At 37.1% G+C, this 19,702-nt stretch overlaps 1 protein-coding gene and 1 pseudogene across 3 annotated transcripts in view; one reads left to right on the top strand and one right to left on the bottom strand.

Annotated features, from left to right (window-relative positions):
• Positions 1-19,702, bottom strand: part of ANKRD22 (ankyrin repeat domain 22) — a 221,210-nt gene that overhangs the window by 22,034 nt on the left and 179,474 nt on the right. The gene's annotated exons all lie outside the window — the stretch shown is intronic.
• On the top strand, positions 17,604-18,694 carry LOC135273943 (cytohesin-2-like; annotated as a pseudogene).

The following is a 19,702-nucleotide window of genomic DNA, read 5'->3' as shown; positions in this document are numbered from 1 at the left end:
CTGTGTATATCAAAGTTTGGTCAGAATAAAGAAGCTACTCTAAGTATTCCAAGCAGAAAGTGTTCTTATATGTGGAATTAGATGCTTACACAACTGATGAACTTTCTTAAGCAATGAAGGTCAAAAAAGTCACTGCTAGAAATGAGTGACTTATAGGAACTCTCCTGGGAGTTGCTGCAAATGAAAGCTCAGGAGTAAAAGGGGAGCCATGATGACAATTTCAACTGCCTGCAGCACCGTGTGGGTGATTCCCAGGAGTTTACCCAGAAGCCACCATAAGCTTCTGTTATTTGCCTGTGCACCTGCTTGCAACTACCCCAACGAGTGAAAACCCTTTATTAAGACAAAAGTAGAAACACATTACAGGAAAGAGAATTCAAACTTGCTCCCCTTCTAAACAGAGGAGAATATAGAAAGGATTATGGGTGATGTCAAACTAATACCATATAATCCAGCACCCAGAAATGATCAGTTTTTATATTTTGCTCTGAATAGCTGTATACAAATCAAATCTAGGATTCCCAACAAACATAAATATATAAATGAAGTGATGTAGATGTGATAGAACAAGTTGGACTAATTTTATAATATACATAATGAATTCTTTAATTGATTATGAAGATTTTAATAAAGTATAATTTAAAATACTTTCATAATCATATGAATACATTGTCTTTTATTACTCTCATTGTTTTATCAGTGTACAGTGGAATTTTCCATGAACCTCCATGACATGTTATTGCAGTAGATTGAATGCAGACACAAATATAAAAATCCAACTGCTTTGTTAAGCTAGACATTAAAGAGATTTGCAAAACTATAAAGCAAATCCAACTGCTTTGTTAAGCCAGACATTAAAGAGATTTGCATACGCATATGCATATTTTCTTGTGGTATATCTTCAAACTGCAAGTTAACTGCCATTTTATCTTACACTAAACTTTTTTAAAATCTCATTTTTTTAGAAGAGTTTGCATTGGCTGTGGCATTTGCCAAATAGCTTCATGAATCACAACTGAAGATGGGTTACACATGGGAAATTCAAGAGCCCACTAAACCAACTGCAGTGATGAAGGACTTCATGAACCTTGAGCCTCTTGTAGGGAAATACTTTCAAGATAAGTGATCTAAACTCCAAAATAGCCTTTGTTTTTCAAGAGAAAAACAGAATATAATCCAAGCTTTGACTAATTCCACGTATTATGTTCTAATTTATGTAAAATCATTTTTGGATTAATCATAACTTTTTCTTGGACTGCTTCACTTTTTTTACTCATCCCTGACATCAGAGGCGGTTTGGCTTCTGGAGCCAGAGTACAAAAATGCAGATGGAAAGCAGGAAGCAAAATTACAAGGCTGGATTTGGAGGTTGCACCATCAGATCAAATTAGCAAAGCACATAAAAGCAAGATAAGATTTGAGCACCAGGAATGAATTTGCTCAGACAAGGTTATCCAAGCATTTTAAAAAAAACCTGCCAGGATTTCTTACATGAAAATATGTATCTAAAATAACCACAACCTCTGAAATAAGAATTCTGTAAAGCTCCTTACACATTAAGCACATTTATATACAATTGTATTTTGTAGTTCTGATATCAATGTTCAGTTCTGCCTAAGTTTGTCCTTTATCTCAGCAATCAAAAATAGCATTTTCTGTTTATTTCTAAGCTTTATTAGAGGTCATCCCATTCTTGTCCCTAGCTACTTTGTGCTGGGATGATCATTTATATTTCGTGGCTGTTAGTACTCTTTGTAGATTTCCTCAGTTTCTGCTCATGTAATTTCCAAAATTTATTCAAATATAGATTATTTGTATCTAATTTTCTCCAGTGTACTTTGAAAAATGCACTGGAGAAAATTAAATACATATAATCTATATTTGTATTTATTAATCTATTAACTATTAATCTATTAACCCAGGAATTGCTTCTAGATTTAAAATCTTGAATCTTGCTTTCTGTTTTTCTCTAACTCCCTGTTTCTCTGTTACCCTTCTCCTTAATAATGGGAAACCCTACTTCTTTCCCTTTGGTAATAAGTTCCTGTTTTGAATAAGAGTAAAAAATTAATTTCCTGATGTAAAATATACATTTTTGACACAGAGTCTTGCTCTATCGCCCAGGCTGGAGTGCAGTGGCACAATCTTGGCTCACTGCAACCTCCACCTCCTGGGTTCAAGCAATTATCCTGCCTCAGCCTCCCAAGTAACTGGGATTACAGGCACACACCACCATGCCTGGCTGATTTTTGTATTTTTAGTAGAGACTGTGTTTCACCAGGTTGGCTGGGCTTGTCTGAAACTTCTGACCTTAAGTGATCTGCCACCTCGGCCTCCCATAGTGCTGGGATTATAGGCGTGAGCCACTGAGCCCAGCAGAAATACACATTTTATCACACATAATGGGAAAAATCATTAAACATTCCTGCTAGTTAATTCAGATCACACTTTTCACTGCTTATTTATTTTAGTTCCAGTATTAAAGCTATATCAAAAATAGTTTACTCAGTAAAAGATACAAAAAAATAAATTGGGAAGGGGAAAAGATAGACAAAGGAAAATATTGGAGATGGTTAGAGAAGCAGATTGACCTAAGCTGAGAAACACCTCCTCTTTTACTGTTTGCTTCATTCTTTCTTCATTTTAGCTCTCTTCCAGTGAAACCTTAAATTTTCAAGCTGATTTTAAGCAGGATGTCTCCAATAAAATCAACTATGGTTGAAGAGCAAATACAGATGACTGATAAGATTGATGTTTTCAAAAGTATGTTTATCACCAAGTGGAGATTTTTAACTCCAGTGTAATATCCCTTAGAAGGGTATTGAACAGTAAAAATGGAGAATAAGGAGATGATTAAAGGAAGGTGCCTTGTCCTACTTTTCAATACTTATAAAAGCCCCAAAAAGTCTTAACTGGATCATAGCTGTTTTATAGCCTATAAGGAGATATCTTTCCTCAGCTTTGCAAGTGCTTCATATACTACTGAGAGAAATCAAAATAATCTCATTCCTTAAAGAGAACGTGGTTTGGCTTAAAGAAAAAAGGTCAAAAAGTGCTCAAATTTTGAAGTTGTGTAGCTATGAATACAAGAACTTTTTTTTCTTCAAAATTCTGTGTAGTCATAGCGTACATGTAAAGTCGTCTAGGTCATTAAAAATGAATTGTGGGTATAGCTGCCTCAAAAGACTCAAATACTAGAAGAGCCTTAGTTAAAGTAAACTCTGGTTTATTCACATTTATATCTAAAACTAAAAATACTTGTAAAAAATGTTGTTTTTAACTTTTAGCCAAATTAAGTAAACCTAGAATTAACTATTGAAAATCTTGCAAGTATAATGTCTTGGAAGAAATATTGTTTTTTCCAAGATACCAAACCAGGTCATTATATAGTAGTAACATTTAATGGATGATATAATTTTATTAAATAATCAATTTGACTTTACCCAATTACTAATTTTATTTTCTTAAATAAAATATATTTTAATAAGATATATTTATTATTAAAAGAAGATACATTTTACTTGTTTTATTTGTATTTGTTTAAATAGTGTGCCATGACTACAGTATGATTAATTTTGTATATCTGTGTGATATGACTGGCCTTCCGTATTCTTAAGTACACTGGTCTACACAAGAGGTAATTGTGGAATTTTATTTATTTATTTATTTCATTATACTTTAAATTGTGGAATTTTATAATGTTCCCAGAGGATGCCTAAAATTCAGTGGAACTTTATTCTTTTCAGTAAATATAAAAGAGAAAGTTGAGATTCTATTGTGGACAATAATTTCTGAAATTTCTGTTTTGGTTAATTTAATGTCAAGTAACAAAGGAATTAGTAAATATCTCATTAAATGTGTGCTCTGAAATTGTTTATTTAGCATTGTTTCTAATAGAATATTTCAGATGGAAAATGTGCCATATATTAAGAATTTTGCCAATTAAAGTTCTAATTACCCCAGGGGATATAGCCACCCTTAGCTTCCCTAAATATTTCTCTGGATATGTGAAGATTCATCTAAAGCATAGATATTCCAATCAAGTTGTTAACCAACTAATTTAAGATCCACAGACTCTAACTGCAACTGCCCTCAAGGCCACACATTTCACACATAGCTTCTGCAGTTCTGGAAATCCGAGCCAGCACTTCTGATACTAAGAAAGCTTCATGGATTTTACCTTAGGTCATAAGAGGAAGCAAGTCATATGCTTGCTTGGGCACTGGTCTCTCATTTGCTTTGCCTTGGAAAACTTCTCAGGAGTCATGGGCTGACAAGTGAACTTTTTATAACTACTGGGTTCATAGCATTATGGAATTACCTAATTTTTAGTTTTCTGAGCTAATATTGTCAAAAATTTCTCAATTGTTGACCTTAATGAAATAAAAGTTCTAAGTCCCACTGTCATTTATTTCTGCTCACAACCAGGAAAACAAACCAAAGAAAAAATTGTATTTGGCATGACTAAATATTATTCTAATTGAAGCTAAAAAAGATTCATTTTTAATTTTTAATATTCAAGTTTATATTATAAAAAGGGTTTCAGGTACTGCACATTTCATTTTATCACACAAGATTTATAAATATTAAGTGAATAAAAACATAGTTTTGTTATTGGTGACTCTTATGGTCTGAACCGTATCATCTGAAAATTTATATGTTGAAGTCCTAATCTTCTGTACCTTAGAACATGACTATTTTTGGATAGAGAGTCTTTAGAAAGGTAATTAGGTTAAATGAGGTCTTCTGGATGAGCTCTAACACCATGTGACTGGTGTGCTTATAAGGAGAGGAAATCTGGATGCACCAGGTACAGAGGGAAGATGATGTAAAGATGGAGAAAATTGCCATCTACAAGTCAAGAACACAGGCTCCTCACAAGACACTAACCCTGGAAAAACACCCTGATGTTGAACTTCCAGCTTCCAAAATGTGAGAAAATAAATTTCTGTTGTTCAGGCCACCCGGCCTATAGCATTTTGTTATGTGAGCCCTAGCAAACTAATACAGTGACTTTCAATGGATGCTCCAGAGAACCCCAGAGTAGACCAGAAGATGAACTAAGTTCATGAGCAGAAACCCTGCTTCTAGCTCCTCTAGTCTCCAGCTGCATGCCCTGAGTCCAGTGGGCTTACCTGAGCTGGTGTTCACACTTGTAAACCAATGACATTTAATGGCTACCTCAGGTTGGCTTTAAAGATTGCATATAATAATGCAAGTAAAAGTACATATAATGAACAAAGTGTTGTCTAAAACTAATGAAACCTTAATATTCTTGAATCTGTTTAACCTACTCTAGTCATCATATGACATAACCAAAGACAATTTTGTCTTCATGCTTCTGTCATATTGCTTGGGTATTGCTTGGGGCAGCAGATTCTGTCTGTAAGTTCATAGTTAGAGCATCCAGGGTTTTCTCTCCCCAAGGTAGTTTTTTACAATGCCCTTTCAAGACTGTTCTGTCTTTTCAGCAAAGCCTCCTCAGCTTTCTTTCTTGGCTCACCATTTGCCTCCTTTGTGTCAGGGACTCCTTGAAAACTTCTTACCCAAGTAATGTTGAGGGTGGGGTAGGAGGCAGACGTAGGCTGGATTAGGGCTAAACCTTGTTCACTCTAAGGAATGAAGTCAACACCCTTATCATGAGACCCAAGGGATCAATTTAGGATAAATTGGCCAGAGTAGGAGACTCCAGCCACCCAGATTGGTCTTTGTCTAGAAATTCTAAAACACACCTATCATTATCCCTTCAGAAAAGTCAACAAAGCAGATCCGGTTTGATTTTTAACAATCTATTTTACTGCTGCCTTAAAGATTAGGAATAAAAATATTGTCCCACCTCTAATCTCAGTCGGTGCATAGAAGGGCACCAAATAACTTGCCAGGTGTAGTTGAACTACTCTGATTTGGACCTTTTCCATTTTGCTAATATGAAAGTGGTCTTTCTTCTAGAAGCCATACGTGTTAAGGCCAACTCACTTTCACTAATAATAACATAAAAAATTAAGATATACATTGTTTTCTAGTAAAATGTGGTTTTACAAAGACCTAATAGTACTTTTAAGTGTGATTAATTGTGAAATCTCTTTTCCTTCTTTGTATTCATTTAGACTACTCCTCTAGAATCTCATGTAAACAACAGAGAAATCACGGCTGTACTGTGAATGGGAAAAAATCTTACTGTCTGACCCTAAAGATGTCAGCAACTTACTCTATCAAATCCCTAACCTCATTCACAGTCTGTCTCTGCCTTCCTATAATCAACTGGATTTGTTCTAAAAGCATGGTGCACTTCAGGATTTTTACTCTTGAATAATAGAAACAATAAAGAAGATCTTACTAGATGCAAGGCTCTAAATATTTTTCTACTATTTGTCTTGCCATCAGTATTTTTTTAAGAAAAATATCAGACTTTGTTGATAATGGGATTTTTTTTCTTGATGTTATTATACATACATACCTTTTATATGTTTTCAAAATATTCCTTAAGTTTCACTATAATATTTTAGTACTCTAGTTAACAGAAATAATCATTATCACATTTATGACTTACTCTTTAATGCTGACATTGACTTTATAATACATATAAAATAACATTTTGTCTGATGTCTTTACTTACAGAAAATCCTTCTATCGTCACGAGTATTCTTCTTTCAGTTTTTCACTGCCACTCAGTCTCACTCATGCATTTATTGAACATGTTGTAATTGTTAGTTGAAAGATTGTTAAAGTCTTTACAATTCTTAAGCTTTTTATTGGTGAAGGATAAATTTGAGAGTCTAATGGAAGCCATGAAACTACTCACCTTAGAAATGCACACAAATTTACATGAATTTCAGGTTATAAATGCTTGCCCTTTATAATGTCACTGTCAACTATTCAGAGTGACAAGGGCCACCCTAGGTTTCTAAGAAGAGTTGTGATGACAATGTAATCAATTGCCCACAAGTAATTGTTTTAAGAAAAGACTTTGGAAATTAATGAAGTCAATCAAATAAACTCATTTGCTAAGCTCCTAGAGTTGTCTCATGTATTTGTGAAATAATGAAGGAAATAAGCTAATTTAATATTTAAAATGTTAAATGCCTGCAGAGTGAAAAGTCCTGCAATGTGCTCTGTAGTGATATATACATATATTCTAATAAAGTTCATTTTCTTGAACTAAGAGGGCATGTTCTTAAGGAGCAATATAAAAGTATAGAGATTAAGAACCAAGATGAGATCTTTTTTTTTTTTTTTTTTGAGACAGAGTCTTGCTCTGTCCCCAGGCACCAGGCTGGAGTGCAGTGGCCCAATCTTGGCTCACTGCAATCTCCGCCTCCCAGGTTCAAGCACTTCTTCTGCCTCAGCCTCCTGGGTAGCTGGGACTACAGGCGCGCGCCACCATGCCCAGCTAATTTTTGTATTTTTTTAGTAGAGATGGGGTTTCACCATGTTGGCCAGGATGGTCTCTATCTCTTGACCTCGTGATCCGCCCACCTTGGCCTCCCAAAGTGCTGGGATTACAGGTGTGAGCCACCGTGCCAGGCCCCAAGATGAGTTTTATAGTTTCCAAGTGCAATGGGAGATCATAGGAAACAGAGGGATGAACTGGGGTTGGGAATTTTAGGAATACTCTTGTTTCATGGAATGGAGGGCATTCTCTAAAAATGCCTATTTGTTGAATGAAATACATTCTTTGCTTTTAAACTCTATTCATGAGACAGTGAAAGCCATTTCTAATTTTCAAGCCAATGGTGATACAATTGGACTTGGACTGTAAATTGAGCAACAGTTTGCTAATGCACTGAATAATGGAAAATTAGTGCCTAGAATACCAGTCAAGAGTGACGGCAAAAATCATAGGTAAAGTGTAATAAAAACCTAGAACAAAAAAAGGGAACAAGGAATGAAAATAATAATAATAAAAAAAGATCCATCAAAGGTAAGCAGTAGACTTGGGGACTGATTGAATGTAAAGACAAAGGATGTGAGTTTATAAAAATGATTCAAGGCCAGGCATGCTGGCTCATGCCTGTAATCCCAGCACTTTGGGAGCTGAGGCGGGAGGATTTCTTGAACCTAGGAGTTTAAGACCCGCCTAGGCAACACGGTGACATCCTACCTCTACAAAAAATACAAATATTAGCCAGGTGTAGGGGTACACACCTGTCATCCCAGCTACTCAGGGGACTGAGGTGGGAGGATCACTTGAGCCCACAAGGTCAAGGCTTCAATGAGCCATGTTTGCACATTTGCACTCCAGCCTGAGTCACAGAGTGACACCCTGTCTCAAAAACAAACAAGCAAATAAACAAATGATTCTATCATTTTGAACTTACACATCTATGAAAATATTTCTACACACTATCAAATTAGAGAAAATAGAAAGGGAAACATTATAATCTACATTATAAATAGGTTGATTCCTAAGAGATGGTAGCTCAGCTAGAACAGGTATTCTCAACATGTGTGGACTTCATGGAATCTGCACAAGCCCTCAGAAATCATAGGCAACATTTTTTGTGAATTGCTGGGGAGGCCTAAATACAAAAGGTAAAACAATAAAATTTATAGAGAAAAACATAACTTCATGACCTTGATGTAGACAAAGATTTTCACATGACATTAAAAGCACCATAAAAGAACTGAGGAATTGGATTGTATTAAAATTAATGGTCTTTCTATCAAAATATATCACTAAAAGACTGTAATAGCAAGCTACTGAGAAACTAGAAGAAAATGTTCACAACACATGCATCTAGAAAATCACCAATCTCCAAATTATATACAGAATTTCTGCAAATCAACAATTAGAGGAAAAAAAAGTTGGTCAGGTGCAGTGGCTCCTGCCTGTAATCTCAGCACTTTGGGAGGTGAGGCGGGTGGATCACTTGAGGCTGGGAATTTGAGACCAGCCTGGCCAACATGGTGAAACCCCATAAATTAGCCGGGCATGGTGGCACCCTCCTGTAATCGCAGCTACTTAGGAGGCTGAATCAGGAGACTCACTTGAACCCAAAGAGGCAGAGTCTGAAGTGAGCTGAGATTGTGCCATTGCACTTCAGCCTGGACAACAGAGTGAGTCAGACTCCGTCTAAAAAAAAAGAAAGAAAGAAAAAGAAAAACAAGTCAATAAAATTGGCCGAAAGTTTTGAACAGGGACTTTGCTAAGAGGATAACTAAAAGTCCAGTAAGTACATTAAAATGTCCCTCATTGGTCAGGAGTTCAAGACCAGCCTGACCAACATGGTGAAACCCCGTCTCTACTAAAAATACAAAAAAATTAGCTGGGTGTAGTGGCAGGTCCCTATAATCCCAGCTACTTGGGAGGCTGAGGCAGGAGAATTGCTTGAACCTAGGAGGCGGAGGTTGCAGTGAGCCAAGATTGTGCCATTGTGCTCCAGCCTGGGCAACAGGAGCAAAACTCTGTCTCAGGCAGGGAAAAAAATGTCTCTCATGATTTATCAAGAAAAGCAAAGTAAAACTACAATGAAATACCACTTCACACCCACCAGAATTGCTACAAATTAAAAGAATGACAATATTAAGTATTAGTGAGTATATGGAATACTGGAACTCCCATTTATTGCTGGAGGAGGTGTAAGTTTGTGTAACAACTCTGGAAAACAGAGTGGCAGGGTCTTCTAAAGTTAGTTGTAGACCTATCCTAAGGAACCAGCAATTCCATTCCTAGAAAAATACCTAGTAGAAAAGTAAACATATATCCATCAAAAAGCCACATAAAGAATGGTTATAACAGCATTATTCATAAGTGCCAATAAACTAGAAGCAACCCAAATATCTATCAGTGGGAGACTAGATGAATTGTATTCACTAAGTTTACGCAATTGAAAACTATAGAGCTATAAAAAGAACAAGCTGTTGATATATGGAATAACATGGATGAACTAACAGAAATAAAGTTGAGCAAAAGTAGCCAGACACAAGAGTACATATTTTCTGATTCTTTTTATGAGGAGTTTAAAATGGGCAAAACTAATCCATGCCTATGCATAATCAAAAAATTGGTCTTCCCGGAGGTGTGGGAGATATGAATCTGGAAGGATAACAAAAGATCCTTTTAGCATGTTGGAAAGCTCCATATCTGGATCTGAGTGGCAGTTACTTCAGTGTCTACATGTACACAAAGTAATCAAAATGTGCACTTAAGTTGTATACAGTACACTTTATTGTGCATATATGATGCTTCAACGAAAAAGAAATTTTAAAACACGACATCTGTCCTTAGCATCTGTCTTGGTAACATTGAAACCAGTTAGCCACACTGTTTTACACACTCTCTTGTCTTGTCTATTTTCATTCTTTTTGGCTGCTCCCTGTCAGTTCCCTTTACTGGGAATCTTAGTTCTCTAAGTACTGCAGTGCCTCAGAGCTCAATCTTGGGCCACTTTCTCTTCTCTATTTCAACTCTCTCCCTGTGTCAGTGGTTCTCAGCACTCATGAATGTGTCAGAATTAACATAAAGGTTTCTTTTTTGATGTTGATGTCCAACTAACACCCGAGGGCTTCTTAATCAAGTGATCAGGGTTGGGATCTAGCCATCGATATTTAAAAGTTCCCCAGGGGAATCTAATACATAGTCAAAATTGAGAGCTACTTCCTTAGGTGATTTTAACCTATTCCAAGGCTAGATACCTACCATTTGTGTACTAATTACATTCACATTTGTTTCCAATACAAATGCTTCCTTAAACTCAATAGTCTTATGAAAAAATCTATTTCATGTTTTCATCTATGGGTCAAAATATCCAAAATGGATTTCCTGACTTTCTACCTCCCACCCCATCTGCTCCTTCCTTAGGCTTCCCTGTGTAATTGACCATCCAATCCACCATCACCAGTTGGTTAAAGCAAAAACCTATGAATAACTCTTGTTTCTTCTTTTTTCTCTCACCCTGACCTCTCCTGAATCTAATGTTAGTAAATTCTATCAGACTAACACCCAGAAGATACCTTGAATCAGCTCTTATTACCTTCTCTGCTACCATTCTGATCAAAGCTTTATCATCTTTCAGCTGAAACATTGCAAAAGTTCTAACTGTGATTCCTGTTTCCATTCTTTCCTTTCTTTCTTCATCTGTATACAGTTTCCAGGTTGTTTTTTTTTTTTTTAAATATAGCATATCACTACCCTGCTTCAAACCCTTCAGTGCATTCTATTTCCCTTAAAATGAAATCAAACTCCTTATCATGAGCCTTATGATCTGGTCCTGGCTGATTTCCCAACATTGCCTTATACCACTCTCACCTTCACTTCCTGTGCCTCAGCCATATCCTGGCCTCTTTTCTGTCCACTGAAGATGACAAGTCATTTCCCACTTCATGTCTTTGAACTTGGCCTGGAATGCACTTCACTGGCTCTTCACAAGGCTGGTTCCTTCCTGTCATTTAGGTCTCAGTTGCTTCCTGAGAGCAGCTTCCTTGGCTACTTCATCCTAAGTGATGCACTCTGCTTATTCTCTTTCATGTAACTGTTTCTTCACAGTGCTTTTCATGGTCTGTTTAAGGCTTTTGTCCATTTGTTCATTGTTTGTCTCTCTGCAAAATGTAAGCTCCTACTGGACAGGAATCGATTTTGCCTTTTTAATAAGTATTTCTACCTTCTGAAACAGTGTTGAACATGAAATAGGCACTCAATAAATATTTGCTCAACGAATGAATGAGGTCTTGAGAAATGAGTCCATTTATTCATTATAAAAAGTACCATTTACTGCGTATCTATACTATGCCTTTTGCTAAATATATTAGAAATTATCTCATTTAATTTTTAACAATAACAATCTGAGAGGTAGGGAAATGTTGTCCCAATTTTATAAATGAAGGAAATGAGAGACTGAAGTTGATATAAATTCATACAGGAAGCAGGTGGTAGTGCAAAAATTTGAGCTTAATCAGTTTGACCCCGGAGCCCATGCCTTTGTGCCTATGCTATTCTTCTCCTGTTAGAAAAAAAACACAAAGAAATCTTCACAGTATATAAAGGGCAGCATCTGTCTATGAGTGGGTTGGGGCATTCTTGTGGATCTTGTTATGTTTCTTCAGTGAGGCCAAGATGAAACACTAGTGATAATACTATCTTATTTTTATTTCCTGAGTTCTTTAAATTTTCTAAAGTATATGCTATTATATTATCTTCTTTGATCTCTACTTATGTGCTAATTTATTCATCCATCCACCCTTTCATTCGTTAGACACAGTCTAGGTAGGAAACAGATAGCTTATATTTATAGCACAAAAAGTGTGAAAAGTGTAGTATGGCTGAAGACCTAGGAAAACCAGGGGAAGAATGAACTAACTCTGTTGGACAATTCAGAGAAGTCCTCATCATGGAAGTGTCATTTGAAGTGAAACTTGAATCTTGAATCTTGAGTAAAATGTACCAAGCAAAAAAAGTAAATAAGGTCATTTATATATCAAACCTATCATGTAGTTGGTCAAATAGTGTTATTATTACTATGATTTATAGTATTACATTAATTACTATGATTATTACCATGATTTTATGTTATTATAGTATTATTACTATTACTATGATAGTGGTATTATTATAGTATTTATTATTACTATCATTTATGTACAGTTTATTCCACAAGTAAGGCTTAAATGAATACATGATTTGCCTAGAATCACCCAATACATGTCTCTATGGAGACAATCATTCCTCCTGCTCTTGACCTCTTACCATTACAGCCTAATTAAAGATGATTTCCAAATTAGATTCATGTTTCCATTTGTCCTAATTAAGAGCCTCAAACACTGAATGCATTAATGATGTTTGCTGATGTCTGTCCCACATATCTTGAAATCAAGGTGGTTTCAATGAAACAGTCTGTGAAAGACTTAAACTATATTTTTTCCAGCAGCTTATAAAAGCTTTTCTATTGTTATTACAAAACTTCTTATCATTGACATCAGAAAAAAGAAATAGTAATACTCAATTACATATGTGCTTTTCTCACATATATTTAAATATCCTTCTTTGTGTTATAATCACATTTAATTAATCACACTATTTTTTAAATCTCCATTAGGTAGTTTATTACTTCAAAGCACACATTTGGTATGTCTATGCCAAGCAAATGGAAATAAAAAAAAGAAAGCAGGGGTTGCAATCCTAGCCTCTGATAAAACAGACTTTAAACCAACAAAGATCAAAAAAGACAAAGAAGGCCATTACATAATGGTAAAGGGATCAATACAACAAGAAAAGCTAACTATCCTAAATATATATGTACCCACTATAGGAGCACCCAGATTCATAAAGCAAGTTCTTAGAGACATACAAAGAGATTTAGACTCCCACACAATAATTAACACCCCACTGCCAATATTAGACAGATCAATGAGGTAGAAAATTAACAAGTATATTCAGGACTTGAACTCAGCTCTGGACCAAGCAGACCTAATAGATATCTACAGAACTCTCCACCCCAAATCAACAGAATATAAATTCTTCTCAGCACCACATAGCACTTATTCTAAAATTGACCACATAATTGGAAGTAAAACACTCCTCAGCAAATGTAAAGGGACAGAAATAATAAACAGTCTTTCTGACAACAGTGTGATAAAATTAGAACTCGGGATTAAGAAACTCACTCAAAACCGCACAACTACATGGAAATTGAACAACCTACTCCTGAATGACTTCTGAATGATGAAATTAAGGCAAAAATAAGTAAGTTCTTGGAAACCAATGAGAACAAAGGCGCATTATACCAAAATCCCTGGGGCACAGATGAAACAGTGTTTAGAGATAAATTTATAGCACTAAATGCTCACAGGAGAAAGCAGGAAAGCTCTAAAATCGACAACCTAACATCACAATTAAAATAACTAGAGAAGCAAGAGCAAACAAATTCAAAAGCTAGCAGAAGACAAGAAAGAACTAAGATCAGAGCAGAACTGAGAGACAGACACAAAAAACCCTTCAAAAAAATCAATGAATCCAGTAGGTGGTTTTTTGAAAAGATCTACAAAATAGACCACTAGCCAGACTAAAAAGAAGAAAAGAGAGAAGCATCAAATAGACACAATAAAAAATGATAAAGGTGATATCACCACTAATCCCACAGAAATACAAACTACCATCAGAAAATAAGCACCTCTATGCAAATAAACTTAAAAATCTGGAAGAAATGGGTAAATTCTTGGACACATACACCCTCTGAAGACTAAACTAGGAAGTTGAATCCCTGAATAGATTAATAACAAGTTCTGAAATTGAGGCAGTAATCAATAGCCTACTCACCAAAAAAAGCCCAGGTCCAGACAGATTAACAGCTGAATTCTACCAGAGGTACAAAGAGGAACTAGTATCATTTCTTCTGAAACTATTCCAAACAATAGAAAAAGAGGGAATCCTCCCTAACTCATTTTATTAAGCCAGCATCATCTCTGGATACCAAAACCGGGCAGAGACACAACAACAAAACTACATTGAGATACCATCTCACGCCAGTTAGAATGGCGATCATTAAAAAATCTGGAGAAAATAGATGCTGGAGAGGATGTGGAGAAATAGGAACACTTTTACACTGTTGGTGGGAGTGTAAATTAGTTCAACCACTGTGGAAAACAGTATGGCGATTCCTCAAGGACCTAGAAATAGAAATTCCATTTGACCCAGCAATCCCATTACTGGGCATATATCCAAAGGATTATAAATCGTTCTACTATAAGGACACATGCACACGAATGTTCATTGCAGCACAGTTTACAATAGCAAAGACCTGGAACCAACCCAAATGCCCATCGATGATAGACTGGACAGGAAAAATGTGGCACATATACACCATGGAATATTATGCAGCCATTAAAAATGAGGAGTTCGCGTCCTTTGTAGGGACATGGATGTACCTGGAAGCCATCATTCTCAGCAAACTGACACAAGAACACAAAACCAAACACCACATGTTCTCACTCATAGGCGGGTGTTGAACAAGGAGAACACATGGACACAGGGAGGGGAGCACTATATACGGGGGTCTGTTGCGGGGGAGTGGGGGGGACAGCGGGGGGGGGAGTTGGGGAGGGATAGCATGGGGAGAAATGCCAGATATGGGTGAGGGGGAGGGAGGCAGCAAATCACACTGCCATGAATGCACCTATGCAACAACTTTGCATGTTTTTCACATGTACCCCAAAACCTAAAATGCAATAAAAAAAAAATAATAAATAAATAAATCTTGCTTAACGTTAAAAAAAAAAAACAACAAAAAAAAACAAAAAAGAAAATTTCAGGCCAATATCCCTGATGAACATCTTTGTGGAAATCCTTAATAAAATACTGGGAAACCGAATCCAGCAGCACATCAAAAAGCTTATCCCCTATGATCAAGTTGGTTTCATCCATGGGATACAAGGCTGGTTCAATATATGCAAATCAATAAATGTAATCCACCATATAAACAGAACCAATGACAAAAACCACACGATTATCTCAATAAATGCAGAAAAGGCCTTTGATAAAATTCAACACCACTTCATGCTAAAAGCACTCAATAAAGTAGGAATTGATGGGACATATCTCAAAATACTAAGAGCTATTTATGACAAACCCACAGCCAATATCATACTGAATGGGCAAAAGCTGGAAGCATTCCCTTTGAAAACCGGCACAAGACAAGGATGCCCTCTCTCATCACTCCTATTCAACACAGTATTGGAATTTCTGGACAGGGCAATCAGACAAGTGAAAGAAATAAAGTGTATTCCAATAGGAAGAGAGGAAGTCAAATTTTCTCTGTTTGCAGATGGCATGATTGTATCTCTAAAAAGCCCATCATCTCAGCCCCAAACTCCTTAAGCTGATAAGAAACTTCAGCAAAGTCTCAGGATACAAAATCAATGTGCAAAAATCACAAGCATTCCTATACACCAGTAATAGACAAACAGAGAGCCAAATCATGAGTGAATTCCCATTCACATTGCAACAAAGAGAATAAAATACCTAGGAATATAAATTACAAGGGCTGTGAAGCACCTCTTCAAGAACTACAAACCACTGCTCAAGGAAATAAGGGAGGACACAAACAAATGGAAAAACATTTCATGCTCATGGACAGGAAAAATCAATATCCAGAAAATGGCCATACTGCCCAAAGTAATATATAGATTCAATGCTATTCTTATCAAGCTACCATTGACTTTCTTCACAGAATTAGAAAAAAACTACAAAAAAGAGCCTGTATAGTCAAGACAATCCTAAGCAAAAAGAACAAAGCTGGAGGTATCACACTACCTGACTTCAAACTATACTACAAGGCTACAGTAACCAAAACAGCATGGTACTGTTACCAAAACAGATATATAGACCAATGGAACAGAACAGAGGCCTCAGAAATAACACCACACATTTGCAACCATTTGATCACTGATAAACCTAACAAAAACAAGCAATGGGGAAACGATTCCCTATTTAATAAATGGTGTTGGGAAAACAGGCTAGCTATATGCAGAAAACTGGAACCAGACCCATTCCTTACACCTTATACAAAAATTAACTCAAGATGGATTAAAGACTTAAATGTAAGATCCAAAACCATGAAAACCCTAGAAGAAAACCTAGGTGATACCATTCAGGACATAGGCATGGGCAAAGACGTCACAACTAAAACACCAAAAGCAATTCTAACAAGCGCCAAAATTGACAGATAGGATCTAATTAAACTAAAGAGCTTCTACACAGCAAAAGGAACTATCATCAGAGTGAACAGGCAACGTACAGGATGGGAGAAATTTTTTTCATTCTATCCATCTGAACAAAGGGCTAATATCCAGAATCTATAAGAAACTTAAACAAATTTACAAGAAAAAACAACGCCATCAAAAAGGGCATGAAGGATATGAATAGACACCTCTCAAAAGAAGACATTTATGTGGCCAATAAAAATATGAATAAAAGCTCATCTTCACTGGCCATTAGAGAAATGCAAATCAAAACCACAATGAGATACCATCTCACTCCAGTTAGAATGGTGATCATTAAAAAGTCAGGAGACAACAGATGCTGGAGGGGATATGGAACACTTTTACACTGTTGGTTGGAGGGTAAATTAGTTCGACCATTGTGGAAGACAGTGTGGCAATTCCTCAAGGATCTAGAACCAGAAGTACCATTTGACCCAGCAATTCCATAACTGGGTATATGCCCAAAGGACTATAAGTCATTCTAGTATAAACACATATGGACACATATGTTTATTGTAGCACTATTCACAATAGCAAAGACTTGGAACCAACCCAAATGCCCATCAATGATAGACTGGATAAAGAAAATGTGGCACATACACAGCATGAAATACTATGCAGCCATAAAAAAGAATGAGATCATGTCCTTTGCAAGGGACATGGATGAAGCTGGAAACCATCATTCTCAGCAAACTAACACAGGAACAGAAAATCAAACACCACATGTTCCTACTCATAAGAGGGAGTTGAACAATGAGAACACATGGACACAGGGAGGGGAACGTCACACACTAAGGCCTCTTGGAGGGTGGGAGAGGGGAGGGGTAGCATTAGGAGAAATACCTAACATAGATGATGGATTGATGGGTGCAGCAAATCACCATGGCATATGTATACTATGTATAGCCAATGAGGGCAGTAAGACCTTGCAGCGGAACCGGAAGATGGCAATGGGCAGGAAGAAGTTCAACATGGACCCCAAGAAGGGCATCCAGTTTTTGGTGGAGAACGAACTTCTGCAGAACACACCTGAGGAGATCGCCCACTTCCTGTACAAGGGCGAGGGGCTGAACAAGACTGCCATCGGGGACTACCTGGGGGAGAGGAAAGAGCTGAACCTGGCAGTACTCCATGCTTTTGTGGATCTGCATGAGTTCACCGACCTCAATCTGGTGCAGGCCCTCAGGCAGTTTCTATGGAGCTTTCGCCTCCCTGGAGAGGCCCAGAAAATTGACCGGATGATGGAGGCCTTCGCCCAGTGATACTGCCTGCGCAACCCTGGGGTTTTCCAGTCCACAGACACGTGCTACGTGCTGTCCTTCGCTGTCATCACGCTCAGCACCAGCCTCCACAACCCCAATGTCCGCGACAAGCCGGGCCTGGAGCGCTTTGTGGCCATGAACCAGGGCATCAACCAAGGCAGGTTCCTGACCTGCCTGAGGAGCTGCTCAGGAACCTCTACGACAGCATCCGAAATGAGCCCTTCAAGATTCCTGAGGATGACGGGAACGACCTGACCCACACCTTCTTCAACCCGGACCGGGAGGGCTGGCTCCTGAAGCTGGGGGCCGGGTGAAGACGTGGAAGTGGCGCTGGTTTATCCTCACAGACAACTGCCTCTACTACTTTGAGGACACGACGGACAAGGAGCCCCAAGGAATCATCCCCCTGGGGAATCTGAGCATCTGAGGGGTGCATGACCCCCGGAAACCGAACTGCTTTGAGCTTTACATCCCTAACAACAAGGGGCAGCTCATCAAAGCCTGTAAAACCGAGGCGGATGGCCGGGTGGTGGAGGGGAACCACATGGTACACCGGATCTCAGCCCCCACGCAGGAGGAGAAGGATGAGTGGATCAAGTCCATTGAGGCAGCTATGAGTGTGGACCCCTTCTATGAGATGCTGGCAGCGAGAAAGAAGCGGATTTCAGTCAAGAAGAAGCAGGAGCAGCCCTGACCCCCGCCCCCAACTCCATTATTTATTATAGAGCTGCCCCGCCTGGGTGGCCAGACCCCTGGGCCTTGGGGCTGTGAATCCTGGTTCCCTCTTTGGAAAATTCACCACCTCTAAAAAAAAAAAAAAAAAAAAAAAAAACAGATCTGTACGTTCTGCACATGTATTCCAGAACTTAAAGTATAATGAAAATAAATAAAATAAAGCAAAAGTTTCTAAAAATCAATCATAAATAATTTTAACAAATTAAAATATAATTCTATTTTTCTTTCACTGTGAGCAACAGATGCTCATGGTGGTTGTAAAGGATCAACTGTATAATTATATAATAATTATATAGTTGATAAATATATAATAATTTTATAATTTTATAACTGTAAAATTATATAATTTAATATATTTTTTAATTGCACAAATCATTTATAAACACATTCACATTGTTCAAACTCTAACCAATAGATATTTTTGTTTGCTTTTTTTCTAACTTTTATTCTAAGTTCAGGGGTACAAGTACAGGTTTGTTACAAGGGTAAACCTGTGTCATGGAGGTTTGTTGTACAGATTGTTTCATTACCCAGGTATTAAGCCTAGATTTCTTATAAAGAAAAAGACACCACACATATGTTCTTAAAGGTCAAGGGCTGGGTTTTGTATATTAGCTAGACCATTATCTGTAGGATTTGAGACCCTGGTCAAAGACCATAATAAAATATTAATCTTTGCTGAACACATTCACTTATCTAACCGTCTAGCCAGAATAGCTTATGAACTGCAATTTAAAGAATAACAGGTGGCCTTTTGTCATTTTATGCCTTTTTATCTGAACTAAACTATATAATCATCTACATTATACCTTTGGCTCAAAAACTTTTATATGTTTAGGCTATCAAGGATTATTTTTAATGTTTCTTAAATCATTTTAATCCTCAGAACTGCTTTGGCCAATATTTGTGTTTGTTAAAAGTTAAAGGTGAGCACTCAATACTATGTGAAAATGAATGCAATATTTAATTTCTTTATCCTGTTAACATTAGATGATGCCCAGATATTAAGTCTT

This window comes from Aotus nancymaae, unplaced genomic scaffold (genome assembly GCF_030222135.1).
Source record: "Aotus nancymaae isolate 86718 unplaced genomic scaffold, 86718_ANA_hifiasm-v0.15.2.pri h1tg000010l, whole genome shotgun sequence".
Lineage (NCBI taxonomy): Eukaryota > Metazoa > Chordata > Mammalia > Primates > Aotidae > Aotus > Aotus nancymaae.
This window is presented reverse-complemented; position numbering and strand designations above follow the sequence as displayed.